The sequence below is a fragment of the Lepisosteus oculatus genome, chromosome 14, assembly GCF_040954835.1.
Source record: "Lepisosteus oculatus isolate fLepOcu1 chromosome 14, fLepOcu1.hap2, whole genome shotgun sequence".
Taxonomy (NCBI): Eukaryota; Metazoa; Chordata; class Actinopteri; order Semionotiformes; family Lepisosteidae; genus Lepisosteus; species Lepisosteus oculatus.
Window position 1 is genome coordinate 58,344,628 of NC_090709.1, and position 14,077 is coordinate 58,358,704.

At 44.0% G+C, this 14,077-nt stretch overlaps 2 non-coding genes across 2 annotated transcripts; one reads left to right on the forward strand and one right to left on the reverse strand.

Annotated features, from left to right (window-relative positions):
- Positions 1 to 3,409: 3,409 nt before the first annotated feature.
- On the reverse strand, positions 3,410 to 3,483 carry trnat-agu (transfer RNA threonine (anticodon AGU)). The gene has a single exon. It is a non-coding gene; the product is annotated as a tRNA-Thr (tRNA).
- Positions 3,484 to 5,160: 1,677 nt separating this feature from the next.
- trnal-aag (transfer RNA leucine (anticodon AAG)) lies at positions 5,161 to 5,242 on the forward strand. The gene has a single exon. It is a non-coding gene; the product is annotated as a tRNA-Leu (tRNA).
- Positions 5,243 to 14,077: the final 8,835 nt, after the last annotated feature.

The window sequence follows — 14,077 nt, forward strand, 5'->3', positions numbered from 1 at the left end:
CTTTTCTATCGGCCAGGGCCTCTGGCAGTTTACTGTCATGCCTTTTGGCCTGTGCAATGCCCCGGCGACGTTCGAGAGGCTGATGGAGAGGGTGCTGGCATCTGTCCCGCAGAACCAGTGTGTGCTGTATCTGGACGATCTGCTGGTTCATGCCCGGGGCTTCGACCAGGCCTTGACGAACCTCCAGGCGGTGCTGGCCTGCATCCGCCGTGCTGGCCTGAGGCTCAACCCCCGCAAATGCGAGCTCCTGCGGCGGGAGTTGAGCTTCCTGGGACATGTTGTTGGACCGCGAGGGGTGGCTACGGACCCAGGTAAGGTCGCCGCAGTGAGGGACTGGCCGACTCCACACACCGTCGCGGAGCTCCGCAGCTTTCTGGGGTTGGCCTCGTACTACCGGAGGTTCGTCTGGGACTTTGCCAGCATCGCTGCCCCGCTGCACCGCCTCACCGACAAGGGCCGCCGTTTTGACTGGGACTCGGGCTGTGAGACTGCCTTCGGCCGGTTGCGTGAAGCTCTGGTGGGGGCCCCCGTGCTGGCCTACCCCGACCCGCGGTTGCCGTATGTTCTCGACACCGACGCGAGTGACTCGGGGGTGGGTGCGGTGTTGACGCAGGAGGGGCTGGATTGGGAGCGCGTAGTGGCCTACTATAGTCGGGCTTTGACTAGGGCTGAACGGAACTACTGCGTGACCCGTCGCAAGCTGCTGGCGGTGATGGCGGCGGTCCACCACTTCAGGCCGTACCTGTTCGGGACCCGGTTCCGGCTGAGGACCGACCATGCGTCCCTCACCTGGCTGCTCAACTTTAAGGAGCCAGAGGGGCAGATGGCGCGATGGATAGAGATCCTGCAGGAGTACGACTTAACTGTCGTGCACCGTGCGGGGTCTCGCCATCTCAATGCCGACGCTCTCTCGTGGCACCCCTGCGAGGCCGCGGACTGCCACCACTGCGCCCGGCGGGAGCAGCGTGAGGAGGCTGTCCGCACCGCGGCAGGGGTGAGCACCGCGGCCACGGCCCGGGAGGGCGCAGCGTCAGGCAGCTGATCCTGATGTGGGGCCGGTGCTCCGCTGGAGGGCAGCAGGAGTGCGGCCTACGCGAGAGGAGCTCGCCCCGCACCCGAAGTCCGTCAAGGCCCTCTGCGCCCTGTGGGAGGCCTTGGAGGTAAAGGACGGGGTGCTGCGCCGGGGGTGGCGGGTACCCTCCAGTGGCGAGGTACGGTGGCAGCTGGTGGTGCCTCGGTCGCTCCGGGGGGCGGTGCTCCGAGCGGTGCACGGCCAGCCGGGCGTGGGGCACTTCGGCGGTAAAAAAACCCTGCAGCGTCTCCGAGGCCGTTTTTATTGGGGTCTTTGCCACCGGGACGTGCAGCGGTACTGCCGAACGTGTGCGGTGTGCGTGCCGCAGAAGGGTCCCCCCGAGCGCTCCCGGGCCCCCCTCCAACAACACCAGGTGGGGGCTCCTATGGACTGGGACCGCCACCTCCCCCTTGCGCTCTGGGCGTACAGGACCGCGGTCCAGGAATCCACCGGGTGCACCCCGGCCTCGCTCATGCTGGGCCGGGAAATGCGAACCCCGGTGGACCTGGTCTTCGGCCCGCCGCCCGGAGACGGGTCGGCACCGCCGGCTGGACTGGACTACGACTGGGACCTGCGGCAGCGGATGCAGCGGGTGCACAGCTTTGCACGGACCCACCTGACACAGGCGGGGGTCCGGCAGAAGCGGTACTACGACCTGCGCTGCAGGGGGCCTGCCTTCCAGCCCGGGGACTGGGTTTGGGTGTACAACCCGCGCCGCCGCAAAGGCCTCAGCCCTAAGCTCGCGCCGTCATGGGAGGGGCCCGCTGAGGTACTCGGGGTGGTGGGCGAGGTCTGCTACCGTGTCCGGTTGCGAACGCGGGGGAGAGTGGTGGTCCTGCACCGAGACCGCCTGGCCCCCTACCGGGCCCGGGAGGAGGAGCCGTGTGGGGAGGCTCTAGAGGAGCAGCCGGGACTGGAGCCGACCGATAGTGGGGCGTCCGTGGATCGCCAGCCGTCACCGCGGCGCAGCGGCCGCTCACACAGGGTTCCGCAGCAGTTGGCCGAATATGAGTACAGCCTGAGGGGGGTGTTCGACGTCGGCGAGACGCCAGACGCTTCAGGTGGGGGCAGTGTAACGCCCTCGCCTGGTGGTGAGGAGGAGGCGCCCCTAGGCGCTCGTAGTACCGCTGGGCATGCTGGGAGTGGTAGCCGGGGAGAGTCTGAGGGTCAGCACCATGACCAGCGGCTGACCCTACCTGTGTAAATAATGTCTTAGTAATTCTACTGCCCTGTGTAGTCCTGTAAAAGTATAATAATGTTTCTTTATTAGCCCTATACAATTTCTTGCATTAGGAATGCGTCTTTTCGCATACCCCAGCTTTTGCACAGACACAGACACAGAGACAGGGAGAGAAGCTGGCTTCAGATGAAGGGAACTGCTTTTTGGCAGTCTCTCGAGAAACTAAGCAAAGTGTTTAAAGATACTTTCTCAGCTTGACATCAAGGCACAAAACAAAAACCTTCTTGCGTCCTCTCAACCCAAAAGCGCTTTGCCACTTTTTGCGTTATGCAGGGAACGACGTCTGCCCAGATCACTTTTGTGTCAATGCAAATCGTAGTGTGCCCTCCGTTTTAATGTTGGCTGTGCTGGCGTGCTGCTTCTGTCTGTGAAACTTGAATGTTCTGCTTCTTCACACCAAATCGTCGGCGGGGGTTGAGCTTGTTAAATCTTTGCGCATAGCGCTCCTTTGGAAGTACTTTGTCCAAGTTCAAAAGCGATCGTGGGATTTACTTCATGCGTGCAAAAAGCATGCCTCGCACGACAGATTTAAATGGGGAATGGAGCCTGCTTCTTGCTGTTTTTCCTGTGGTTGCAGTTACAAAGTTGATCGTGCTTTCACATTCTGTTAACAGTATTCACTGGCTGAGCTTTATCAGTTGGTTCGTAAAGGAATCTCTGCTTCGGTTCCAGAAAAGTCATCTGTAGTGTGTTTTTTTCCGTGCCCATGGCAGTCTTTTAAAGCTGGTAGTAGTGGCGGCGAAGTTAATTTTTTATCCTCTTTAAAAGAATAAGGACGGGCTGGGGCGAGCTCCATTTACCACTCTTTCAGCTAACCGCCGAACTCACGAACTGATTACACTGCAGAGCCACAGGCGCCTCGCTTTTCTCCATTCTCTGGGTTAGGGTGAAAAAAATTTTTTGCTGGTATTAGCTGGCCTGCTGGGAGTACCTCTTCTTCACTGATAAGCAAGATTTGTGTTTCATCTTTCGCAAGCTGTATAGATTTCTTTCAAAACAAGTTGTTCCAGAACGGAAACGGACACTTGCATTCACCTGAATTAAAAGGCATGGGATTTGCCCATAAGGATAAATTCTGTACAGTAAGACAGGAAGAAAGGCACCGCTGGGAATCGGACCCAGGATCTCCTGTTTACTAGACAGGCGCTTTAGCCAACTAAGCCACGGCGCCGGCAAAGTGCTGTCCTTTGACAGCCACTTGGACACGTCTCAACTGCTCTGAGACATCTGCGTTCGGTGTGCACCGAGCCTGCTCGCCTTGCAAGTTGCCTCATTTACATGCGATAGTTCCACCACTAAGAGAAAGGATGAGAAATGGCTTTTATCTGTCACTTTTCATGTCAGAGGATCTCAATCTGCTTTCCCTGTACAAGAGGATGTCCAACTCATGTAGCTAAAGACGTAGACGACAGTGCTCCACTGAAATATTGATCTCACAACCCTCGGCATGACTCCGCTGTGTTCTGCTTTAGACAAAGGGGGGAAAAGACTTCTTTCATCACACGTTTTGCACTGTTTACGGTGTTTGCAGTGCTCTTTCTTAAATGAAAACCAGGAATCGGCACCATATGAGGTGAGACTAGATAATATTGGAACAAGTAGCCTCGCCATTCCATGCGTGACGTGAGCAAAGTGTAATTCCTGTCTTTATAGTGTGCTTGTTAGAGACATAGCTGGCACCCAGAGCGCTTTAAATCCGGGAGTCAGCAGCCCAAGACAAGAGAGTTTCCTTCGTCTATGTTTTTTGCGTGAAGGGGGAAACCACGCGTGTGCTGCAAACGATCTTAGTATCAAGTGCCGTCCCACATAACCGATCCGAACAATCTGCTTTACAGAGGAGCACTGCCGGAGCTTATCGTTGGCAAACTGAAAACCAGGCTGACCTCTTCTGTGACTCTTGAACACTGAGTCTCAAGGTTGTGAATTCAAGCTCCACGCTGGCGGGAAATTCCATAGGTAATGATCACATTTTCTTGCATGCTAATCAAAAGAAATATTAAGAAACTTTTCCCGATACCAGTTTTTTACAAAAGTAAAGGCACACGGCACATGTGTGCCACATCACGTCCGAGTTTAGTGACAACTACCTCAGAGATTGTAAGCTGGGTAGTTTCAGATCAGATCACTTTTTTTATCAAAGGTTCAAGCAAACCCGAATACTTTTGCAAGAGACATTTCAGAATCCCAGTCAAATCCAGTAAGATTGCTGGATCCTTTGAATTCGACTGAACTATAGCACAGATCTGCAGTCCACCATTAGAATACTGTGGGTGTGTTGTATAAGCCTTACCACCCAAAATAGTTCTAAAACAGGAGAAGCATCCTCGTTTAGGAATGTGGTATAAAGTGAAATGGTCTGGGAAGAGTCCTACGTTTGAACAGTTCAAAATAGACGTAAAGGGGTATTTCCGGACTCTTTCGAAATGTAAGAACGAGCTGTGCGGACCTTATCTTTATTTACCTTGTGTAATCGTTTTTCATGAAGTGTAATTGTATTATAGCATGTGCCCTTAATGATTTTCTTGATACGTTATATGTGCTCTTGTTTGTATTGTATGTAGTTTTGTTGTTCAAATAAAACGTAAAAGACACAACTTTCCGGATGCGGCTGCTGTAAAAATAAAATGACATCAAGGGTGCTGTACGCAGAGGTCTGAAACCTGCTCCACAGAAGATCTTTATCCAGAGGTGTTAAAGAAGTCGAGATCTCGCCATGAGAGGGGAAGCATCTCAGAAAAAGCAGGTGCAGTCGGTTCCTCGGTCATAACGCCACTAATTCGGGCGACAAGAGCAAAACCCACCCGGCTTCCTCCGGGCAAGTAATGAGACAAAGAGTCAGTGCACAGCGGGTAGCGTGGCCGAGCGGTCTAAGGTGCTGGATTAAGGCTCCAGTCTCTTCGGGGGTGTGGGTTCGAATCCCACCGCTGCCAGGTGCTTCTGTCGAGACCCCCTTTCAGCTGGCTTCAGACAAAAGGGAGGGATCTGCTTTTTGGCAATCTCTCGAGAAACTAAGCAAAGTGTTTAAAGATACTTTCTCAGCTTGACATCAAGGCACAAAACAAAAACCTTCTTGCGTCCTCTCAACCCAAAAGCGCTTTGTCACTTTTTGCGTTATGCAGGGAACGATGTCTGCCCAGATCACTTTTGTGTCAATGCAAATCGTAGTGTGCCCTCCGTTTTAATGTTGGCTGTGCTGGCGTGCTGCTTCTGTCTGTGAAACTTGAATGTTCTGCTTCTTCACAACAAATCGTCGGCGGGGGTTGAGCTTGTTAAATCTTTGCGCATAGCGCTTCTTTTGCAACATGAATATAATTATATCGTTATTAATTTCTTGAGATACGCGATTCCATATTATATTCCCTTTTAATCAAATTCTAAAAGTATGCTTGTTGACTCCGGTATCACGTTAGTTAAAGACTTCGAAGCTTATAATGTTTAGGGAGAAATGGAATACTGGTGTGTATTTTTTTCTTTAAAGTACCAAGACCAGCTATATACTGTATGTTTATGTTCCAAAATTAATATCGTTTATGGTCTTCACACGCGTTACAGTATGCTCCTATTCTTTTTATGCTCAGCTACTAAGATTTCCCTTCAGTGGTAAAATTCAATATCTACAACGGGCACAGTAAAGACGTTTACAGTAAGTCTTTCTACGACAGACCAACGGACCACGAGTGCCCCTGTCGGTCAACCAATCACATACCGCGGTATTTTGCGTCATCGCGCGTCACGATGCACGACGCCGTAGCCAATTACCTCCGGTACGTGTCTGTACGTACCTGGCGATACCGCATTATTTTCCGGTACCCTGTACGCAGTGTACCGCAAGCCACCGGTAAATACCGCGAGTTACCGTAAATTCTCCTATAATACAACAAGCAAAATAATAGTATCCGGAATTTCCGCAAGGTGGAGCTAATAAACTCAACCTCTCATGTTTGAGCTGTGGCCATCAAAGTCTTTAACGAAGATATTACTAATAGTATTAATGATGAATGACCTTGGACAAGCTGTAAGTGTATACTCAAAGTATTGCCAAGGTCAACATACTTTTTTTCATTGACCGTCTTTGTAAAAGTAACACCACAGCATTTCGCAATCACGGATTTGTTTCCAATCATGCAAAGTACAGTAATTTTTGAGAATCGAATCACCATGCCTTTTACATGCTCATAAAAGAGATTGATTTAGGAACATAAACATATTACCGTATGAAAACTGTACTGTATACAGTATGTATATTTAATGTCTTAACTGTGCCCGTTTAAGTATTGAATATTCATATCTAATTTTACCACTGAAGGGAAATCTTAGTAGCTGAGCATAAAAAGAATAGGAGCATACTGCAACGCGTGTGGTCCATAAACTATATTAATTTTGGAACATAAACATACAGTATATGGCTGGTCTCGGTACTTTAAAGAAAACATACACGAAACATGGTTTCATTGTGACCAGAATCGGTCTTGGGATATTTTTAACTTGATTTACAGTATTTGAGAGGTATGTCTTAACACTGATACTACAGTGCATAAATACTGCTCACGTATATGTTTCTAGATTTATATTATGCATTTCATACGGTCAAATTACTTTTGAGCAACTAATAAGAAGCGCAAAACGGTATGCGTTTTAGTTTCGTTTTGTGCTGGGACTCTGCTTTTAACAATGTCGCCGTGGATTGATTAGAGATATCAAGTACATACAAGTCATTTTTTAAATGTTGTAGTTCGTCTTGTAAAAATGTTACGAGTACATCATCTATCAACAATTACACAGGTTCTGTTTCCATATTGCGGATTTTGGTTACGTAATATTATTTTCTAGATTTCACGTTGTGAATATATGATTTGGGCAAACAGAGCCGCAAAGAAGTACATTATAGGTTGTTGTTTTTTTTTGCGCAGTTTTATCTAGAACAAGCGATGCTTAAACCTTTGTCTTATTCTTGTGAAACTATCCACACGACAGTTACAGTACCTAGGAGTTGACTTCAGTGATGTCACTGATGGGATGTTTCTAAAAATCCATCCTCTGTAAAACGTCTTCTCTAGTTGTCCTGCATATGTATTCGCTAATGAAACTGTGTGTTCTGAGCCTGGATCTCTACATTTCTGTATGAACCAGCTTTGAGGGCTAAAGACAGCTTGTGTTTAAATTGAGTGTAAGGTAATTTATGGTTCTAAAGTCATGGTCAGCATTTATTATTGTACTGTGTTGTAAACGTGTTCTGTGCCTAGTCACATTATTTTATAGCGTTTTTATAGTGTTGTCAAATCTGGTGGCGCTGTGTGTTAGTTTCCTGACTCCCATGTCACATTTAACAAACATTTCTCTGAAAAAATGAAACGTTTCCCTTGGTCAGAGATTAAATAAAACCTCACTCGCACCAAACAAATTTATATTTCTAAATATCACAACATGATCGAATTTAAGTCTTTATAATAACAATGAATAGTCACCTTTGCGTTACAAAATAAACATTTATATTGATTTGAATCGCGTTTTGATTTAAATCGTAAATGCGTGTTTAAATATATGTGTTTAAAGGCGATATACTGTATAAAAGCGCTGATTCTTATGGAGTGTGTTCCGCCGGGGATTCAAAAAAATTATTTTTTTAATCACGTATCTAAGGAAAATTGCAGTATAACTTTGTTCATGCACAAACAGTGGCATGTTACATTATAATTTGGGTGTCTCCTCTTGCCAGAAAGCTCTAAAGTGCATTTTGAGTGCGGTTTTTGACTTTTTCTAAATTGCAACCCATAAATAAAGCTGATAGAGCTTAGACTAACTGTATTCTAAACTATTAATTCATTTAGGGCTAAAATACATTCATTGTCTTCCAATCGAGTCAAGTTGACATTGGAAGCTTGCCACTCCTGGACTGTTAAACCAACGCATTAGCATGTTAAAGCGATTCCATTGAGGAGCCCAGCTACCAGTTAACACTGTACTTCCTACTTTGAAAATAACTGTGAAACCGGTTTAATTCGTCACAGCCAGCACTCCGGCAGAGAGGGGGTTGTACTCGTAAAGTAGAAGCAGGCGAGATTTCCAGCGAAAGACACCCCCCCCCCCTCAAAAACCCAGTAAGCAGTAATGCTTTATGTTGATCCCATTCTTTTCTCTTCCTGTTGTGTGAAACTCATCAGCAGGTCTTTTTTTCCCAATCAGAGGCTCTGAAAATAGCGTACCGCCAACTGCGCTTTGTCAGAGAGGGGCGCTGCACTGTGAGAGGGAGGAGGCGCGGAGCGCAGCAGTACAGAACGAACGTTCTGCTGCCTGGAGTGCTTATGGCAGCGATCGCGTCTGCATTTATAACTTAGTTTTTAAAATTAATCAAGCAATATGAAGCATCTCTTTTTACTTTTAAGTCACTTAATTATCATTAAGCACAGCTTTCTCACCACTTAGACTACTTTTTGATACCATCCTTAGTCAAACCAGAAACGTTTTGTTCTGTCTAATGACATTACAAGTGGAAAGATTACAGATTTTAATCGTCTTTAATTTTGTTACGTTATACATTTTAGAAACGTTTCATCCATACAAACACCACAAAACTATTTTCGATTGTATTTCTGACAAGTACAGTATGTTACACTTAGTTCACTGTTTTAAATACATCTAATTAAGAAAGTTAGGTGTTAGCATAAACTATTAGCAATCAATAATATTAAATTTAGCACTGTAATAAGTTGTTGCACTTTCCCCCGCATCTTGTAAAAATATATTTTCATTGTTCAAATATACATTAAGTCTGACTATCATATAATAAGTTAAATACAAAACTAAAGAAAAAATAGGGTTAAATATAATTCAAAATATTTTGCTAACAATGTTAACTGTTTATGAATAATAAAATGTATTAACTAAGGAGTAGGATGGCACAGTTGTTAGTATGTTTTTTTTGTTTTGTTTCTTTTTCATAAATACAACAGTAGTACCTGATGTCTCAGTGGCTTTCAAAATTAAATTATGCATGCAAACCTGTGAACTAGAAAGATAACTAAGATATCCATCCATTTATAATGGTGGCGAAGTGGTTAGCATTGCTATCTTGCAGCACTGGGGTCCTAGATTCAATTCCTGCCATCCTGTGTGTGTGGGGTTTACATGTTCTCTCTGGGTTACATGGTTTTTCTCCATATGTGTGATATGACTCCCTCCAGAACATACTGGTATGTTAATTGGTTTATGGGAAAACTGGCCCTGGTGTGTGTGTGTTTGTGTCTGTCTGTCCTGTGATGGACTGGCGCTATGTCCAGGGTGTATTATGCCTTGTGTCCGTTGCTTGCTGGGATAGGCTCCAAATCCTATGTACTGGATAAAGAGATTAGAAATGGATGGAAGTAAAGGCACTGTGTGGATGGAACTATACACAGTGTTAGAAACCCACTATGAAATGGCAGCATCTCACTGAGAATAAAATATTTTATAGTGCTGGCTTAAGGAAACAGCCTTTCCACCTCTCTTGCACATCAGTATCCATACCTAGTTATTTAAACAAATTGCCTCTAATTATAAACATCTTAATATGCTGGCTCTGTGGATCCGCATCAGCTATGTTTGCCCATTCCTTCAATTCATGTGCATCCAACACACAGTTCAATGCCAGCAACTACACATAATCTAAAATACAATCCTTATTTCAATATCTATGTAAACATATAGTCTGTTAACTTCATCATCTTCATCAAAAGTATGCCTAACCCCATTAGGAAGTGTTCTTGTTATAAGTGTATTCCTCAGCTTTCCCCAAATTATCTTCTTCTTGCCAACATCTCTAGTCTTTTATCTTGCAATAACTCAGCCAACACTTAAATCTCCAAAAGCTGCTTGTGTTAATTTCTTTAAATCACAAATATCATGTGTAAATACTGGCCATGTAATACTCTGCATTGTGGAATAATAGTTTATTTTAAAGGGAACTAGAGAAACTAAGAACTAGAGAAATCAAGAAAGGCTTTTTGTTCTAGAATTAATAAATGCACATCCTGTTCACTGGGGAAATTAAATCCACACTGAGCAATCTTCAATATGTTCAGAATATGACAGCAAGAATCCTATCAGGGATGCATTACACCTGTTTTCAAGTCCTTGCACTGGTTACCTATCAGATTTCGAGTCAACTTCAAAATCCTTATCCTCATTCAGTACCTACAGTATATGGCTTATTATCTGTCTACTCCCCACCTTTGTCCGTCTGACTCTGGTCTTCTAGCTGTCCTCAAGAACATCTACATTCTGTGGGTGACAGGGTCTTCTCTAGATGCACCCCAGAGCTCTCAATTTTTATTCCCAGTGATATCAGTCACGTACCCTGAGTGCATTTAAATCTAACCTCAGAACCTTTCTTTTCAGAAGACTTAGTGTCTGTATCTGCTTCATTTTCTAATTTTGGTAGCACCTCTAACTGCTTGTCTTTCTTATATGTATTTACTTTGTAATCTGTGGTCCTTTTATCTGTTTTTACATCTACTGTATTGCTTTGAGATGCCACTTTTAAAGGTGATATATAAAATAAAGTTTTTTATTATTGTTATAGAGAAACATGATCAGATTTGCCCTGGTTCAGATAAAATATCTAAAGTATACTAGTTTGTCACTCTTCTCATTCCCTTTGCTAAATGACTTTTCATACTAATCTGATCAATCTAACTGCCTGTTTTCTGTGCTTTCTCTATCCTGCTAGATTTGCAATTATTCTGAAAATTTTCTTCTTGAAATAACTCATTTCTAAATAACTTTTTTCACTATTAACATCTTGTAGCAACTCTGTGACAAAATATACACTTAGCTCAACCTGACAGTTCATCCTGCTACCAACATTGAATAAAAAAATCTTAAGATTTCTATATTTATGTCTTTATTTAGTGGTTTCATTAGTGACAAAGGCTAAACTTTCTTGGAAAAATGTCTTTTACGTGTTGCAGAAAAAAATGACTTGCTTTAACAAAATATGTTTACAAATCCTTTCACCTGCCAATCTACATGAATGCCCAACTATCTGAGAAGCTCTCCATGAAACTATGGTTGCTATTAATTCATTTAGGGCTCACTGACAGAATTGCTGTTTTTTATGCATGATAATTTTCTGATTCCTCACTCTGTTTCATGTTTATAGATAAGACTTTATTGATCGCGAAGGGAAATTGATGTACATGTTCATGTACATGATGAACATGTTTGCATGTTCTTTTGTAACATACACCTTTTTGTGATTTTTTTGTATATCTAAGCAAGTGTTCCTGCATCCCTCTTCTGCACTATAGTCATGGCTTTTTTTCTGTTTGTTTATTTCAAAGCAACACCTGCTCCATTTCTAAAACTTTTTGCCCATGTGCATTTTTGTGCACTTTAACGTCCTGAATTTTCATTTGCATTAATTTGTAGAATGAATTTGAGTTTTAGCCTTAAGTTTTCACTATCATTTGTTTCTTGTCCTACAACTGTTATTATTGATCACCGAATTATTGTACTTGACATGACTTCATTCAGCCTTTCCTGAACGTCTATGACAGGCAGAGAGAGTGCTGTTTCTGGTGCGATCTTTTGCAGCTGACATTTCACTGTTTTAAACGAACAAGAAATTAGATTGCTCATAAATCACTTATTCTATATAAACACAGCGTAATTGCCCTCCGAAAATCCTCTTTTTCTTGTTCGTTTTAGAGACCTTGATCGAAACTGATTTTAGATGCCAGAAAAGATTTATTTTCTCTGTATTTCCTACATTGCTTTGTCGAGATTTTAACTTTATATCTAACTTTATATCTAGGCTCAGATTACAACTATAAATCGTACAGTAATTAATAGCAGTAAATACTGATGTTTTGCGCCCTCTTACCACAAAAATATATGTTTTGTAGTTGGGATTAACTTCATTTCGTACGCGTAGCTACTCCGATTCGGACACCGAACAGTTAAAGATGGCGGCAAATCAGACACCCAGAGAGGGGGGGGTGGGGGGCGTCTTCTCGCCTCCATAACTAAAATGCCAAATAGGAGTGTCTTAAGCGACATACACAGTCGTGTAACTGACAGTTTGAGGTAGCCTATCGTGTAAATTTCGCTTTGTTGCTGATAGGTTAAGCTTTCGAAACTCTGCCCCAAAGTCATGTGACTGATTTTTCGCCCTGTTTCGTTGGTTAAACGCAATGATCACAAGCACCACCATGGTAACTGGGATGTGTAGTTTTTAATTCCGTTTGAATTATAACTGTATGTACTGTCTTCATATTTGGCCAGGGCTTTAAAGAGAAGGCGCGCCAAAGAATTTCGGTGCCGTCGTCTCCGCTTTAAAGGTACCCCCGTGCTGGAAGAATTTGACCTATTTTTTCTTTAAACTATCAAGACCAGCCTTACACAGTACAGTTTATGTACATACAGTAATGTTTATGTTCCTAAATTAATATCGTTTATGACCTTCAGATGCGTTATGCTCCTCTTCTTTTTATGCTCAGCTACTAAAATTTCCCTTTAGTGGTAAAATTCCATATAAATATTCAATACAAAGCGTATTGAAACGTGCACAGTAAAGACATTAAATGACTAAATCTTTTCACTACCAACCATTGCACCACGAGTGCCCCTATCAGTCATTTTGGCCAGCCAATCACTTACCGCGGTGCCCTACGGTGCCCTGCGGGTTGGTTACTGTACCGCGGGTTTTTAACGCTCATTTTGAATGGCTGCATCTTCAGCATTTCACTCCTGCTTCCTTCCAATGAGGACAGAGCTGCGGGAGAAAGGGCGCTATAGAGGATCGCTGTGGAGAGCTGCTGCTGTGCTTTGACATCTGAGCTCTGTGGGAAATGATCTCAATACAATTCTGAAAAACGCGACTCCCAGAACGCCAGCCGAACAAGTCTTGAAGTGGAAATCTAATAAGTACATTGATTCTTAAAATGTAGAGAGCTTTGCAAAAAATATATTGGTGCTTTAAGATAATATATTTCAAGGATGTAAATGCTGTGCTACAGTACGTGCAGATTTTTAGAAAACAGTGCATCAACAAAGTACACTGTTTAGGTTACTTTAGAAGACAATGTACCAAAACAATATATGCTGTCTGGGTCGTTAGAATTAGCTGAAAGTAACTGATTAGCTTTGAATAACAAATCTAGTGCTTCTTCTCTCGCTTTTTGATGTAATCTGTTTTCTCTTAGGGAAATGGGAACTTTTAGAAGGGACAAAGTGCTGAGCTTTTTTACAGCGCAACATCTTTTAAAAACCCTGTACTGCTTGTAACAAATTGAGTCTCTGGTTGCACTTTGCAAAGTGGCAGCAGGGCTTGCAATATTGAAATAAAGACCTTACTCAGGTGAGAACTCTCTCTTGTGGCTTCCTTGATAGTTCCATGACAATTTGGGGGCTTGTCCGGGATCAGAAACCTGAACGGGAACGGCTGCTAAAACTCCATCCGGACCCTGACAATTTTAGCAAAATTGGACAAACCTCGGAGGATAAATTGTTTATCCTTCCAGAGACGCGTCTGGAGAATTGGCAGCTGTCTGACGTCAGTAAGTGATCCTTAAAAATTAATAGTTTGAGAAGCGAGCCACAGGGGTGTTCTCACGCGGGTTTGATGAGTCTGGGACTCATATAAAGAACTTATCTTAACACAGACGTGTGGTTTTTGCTCTGCGGAGAAGTTGATGTGAGAAGGTTCTAAGTAAGGCACCGATCGGTAAAAATGGGAAATTAAAATTCAAAGATGAAAATGGGACCGAGCAGTCCAGCAAAAGTACATG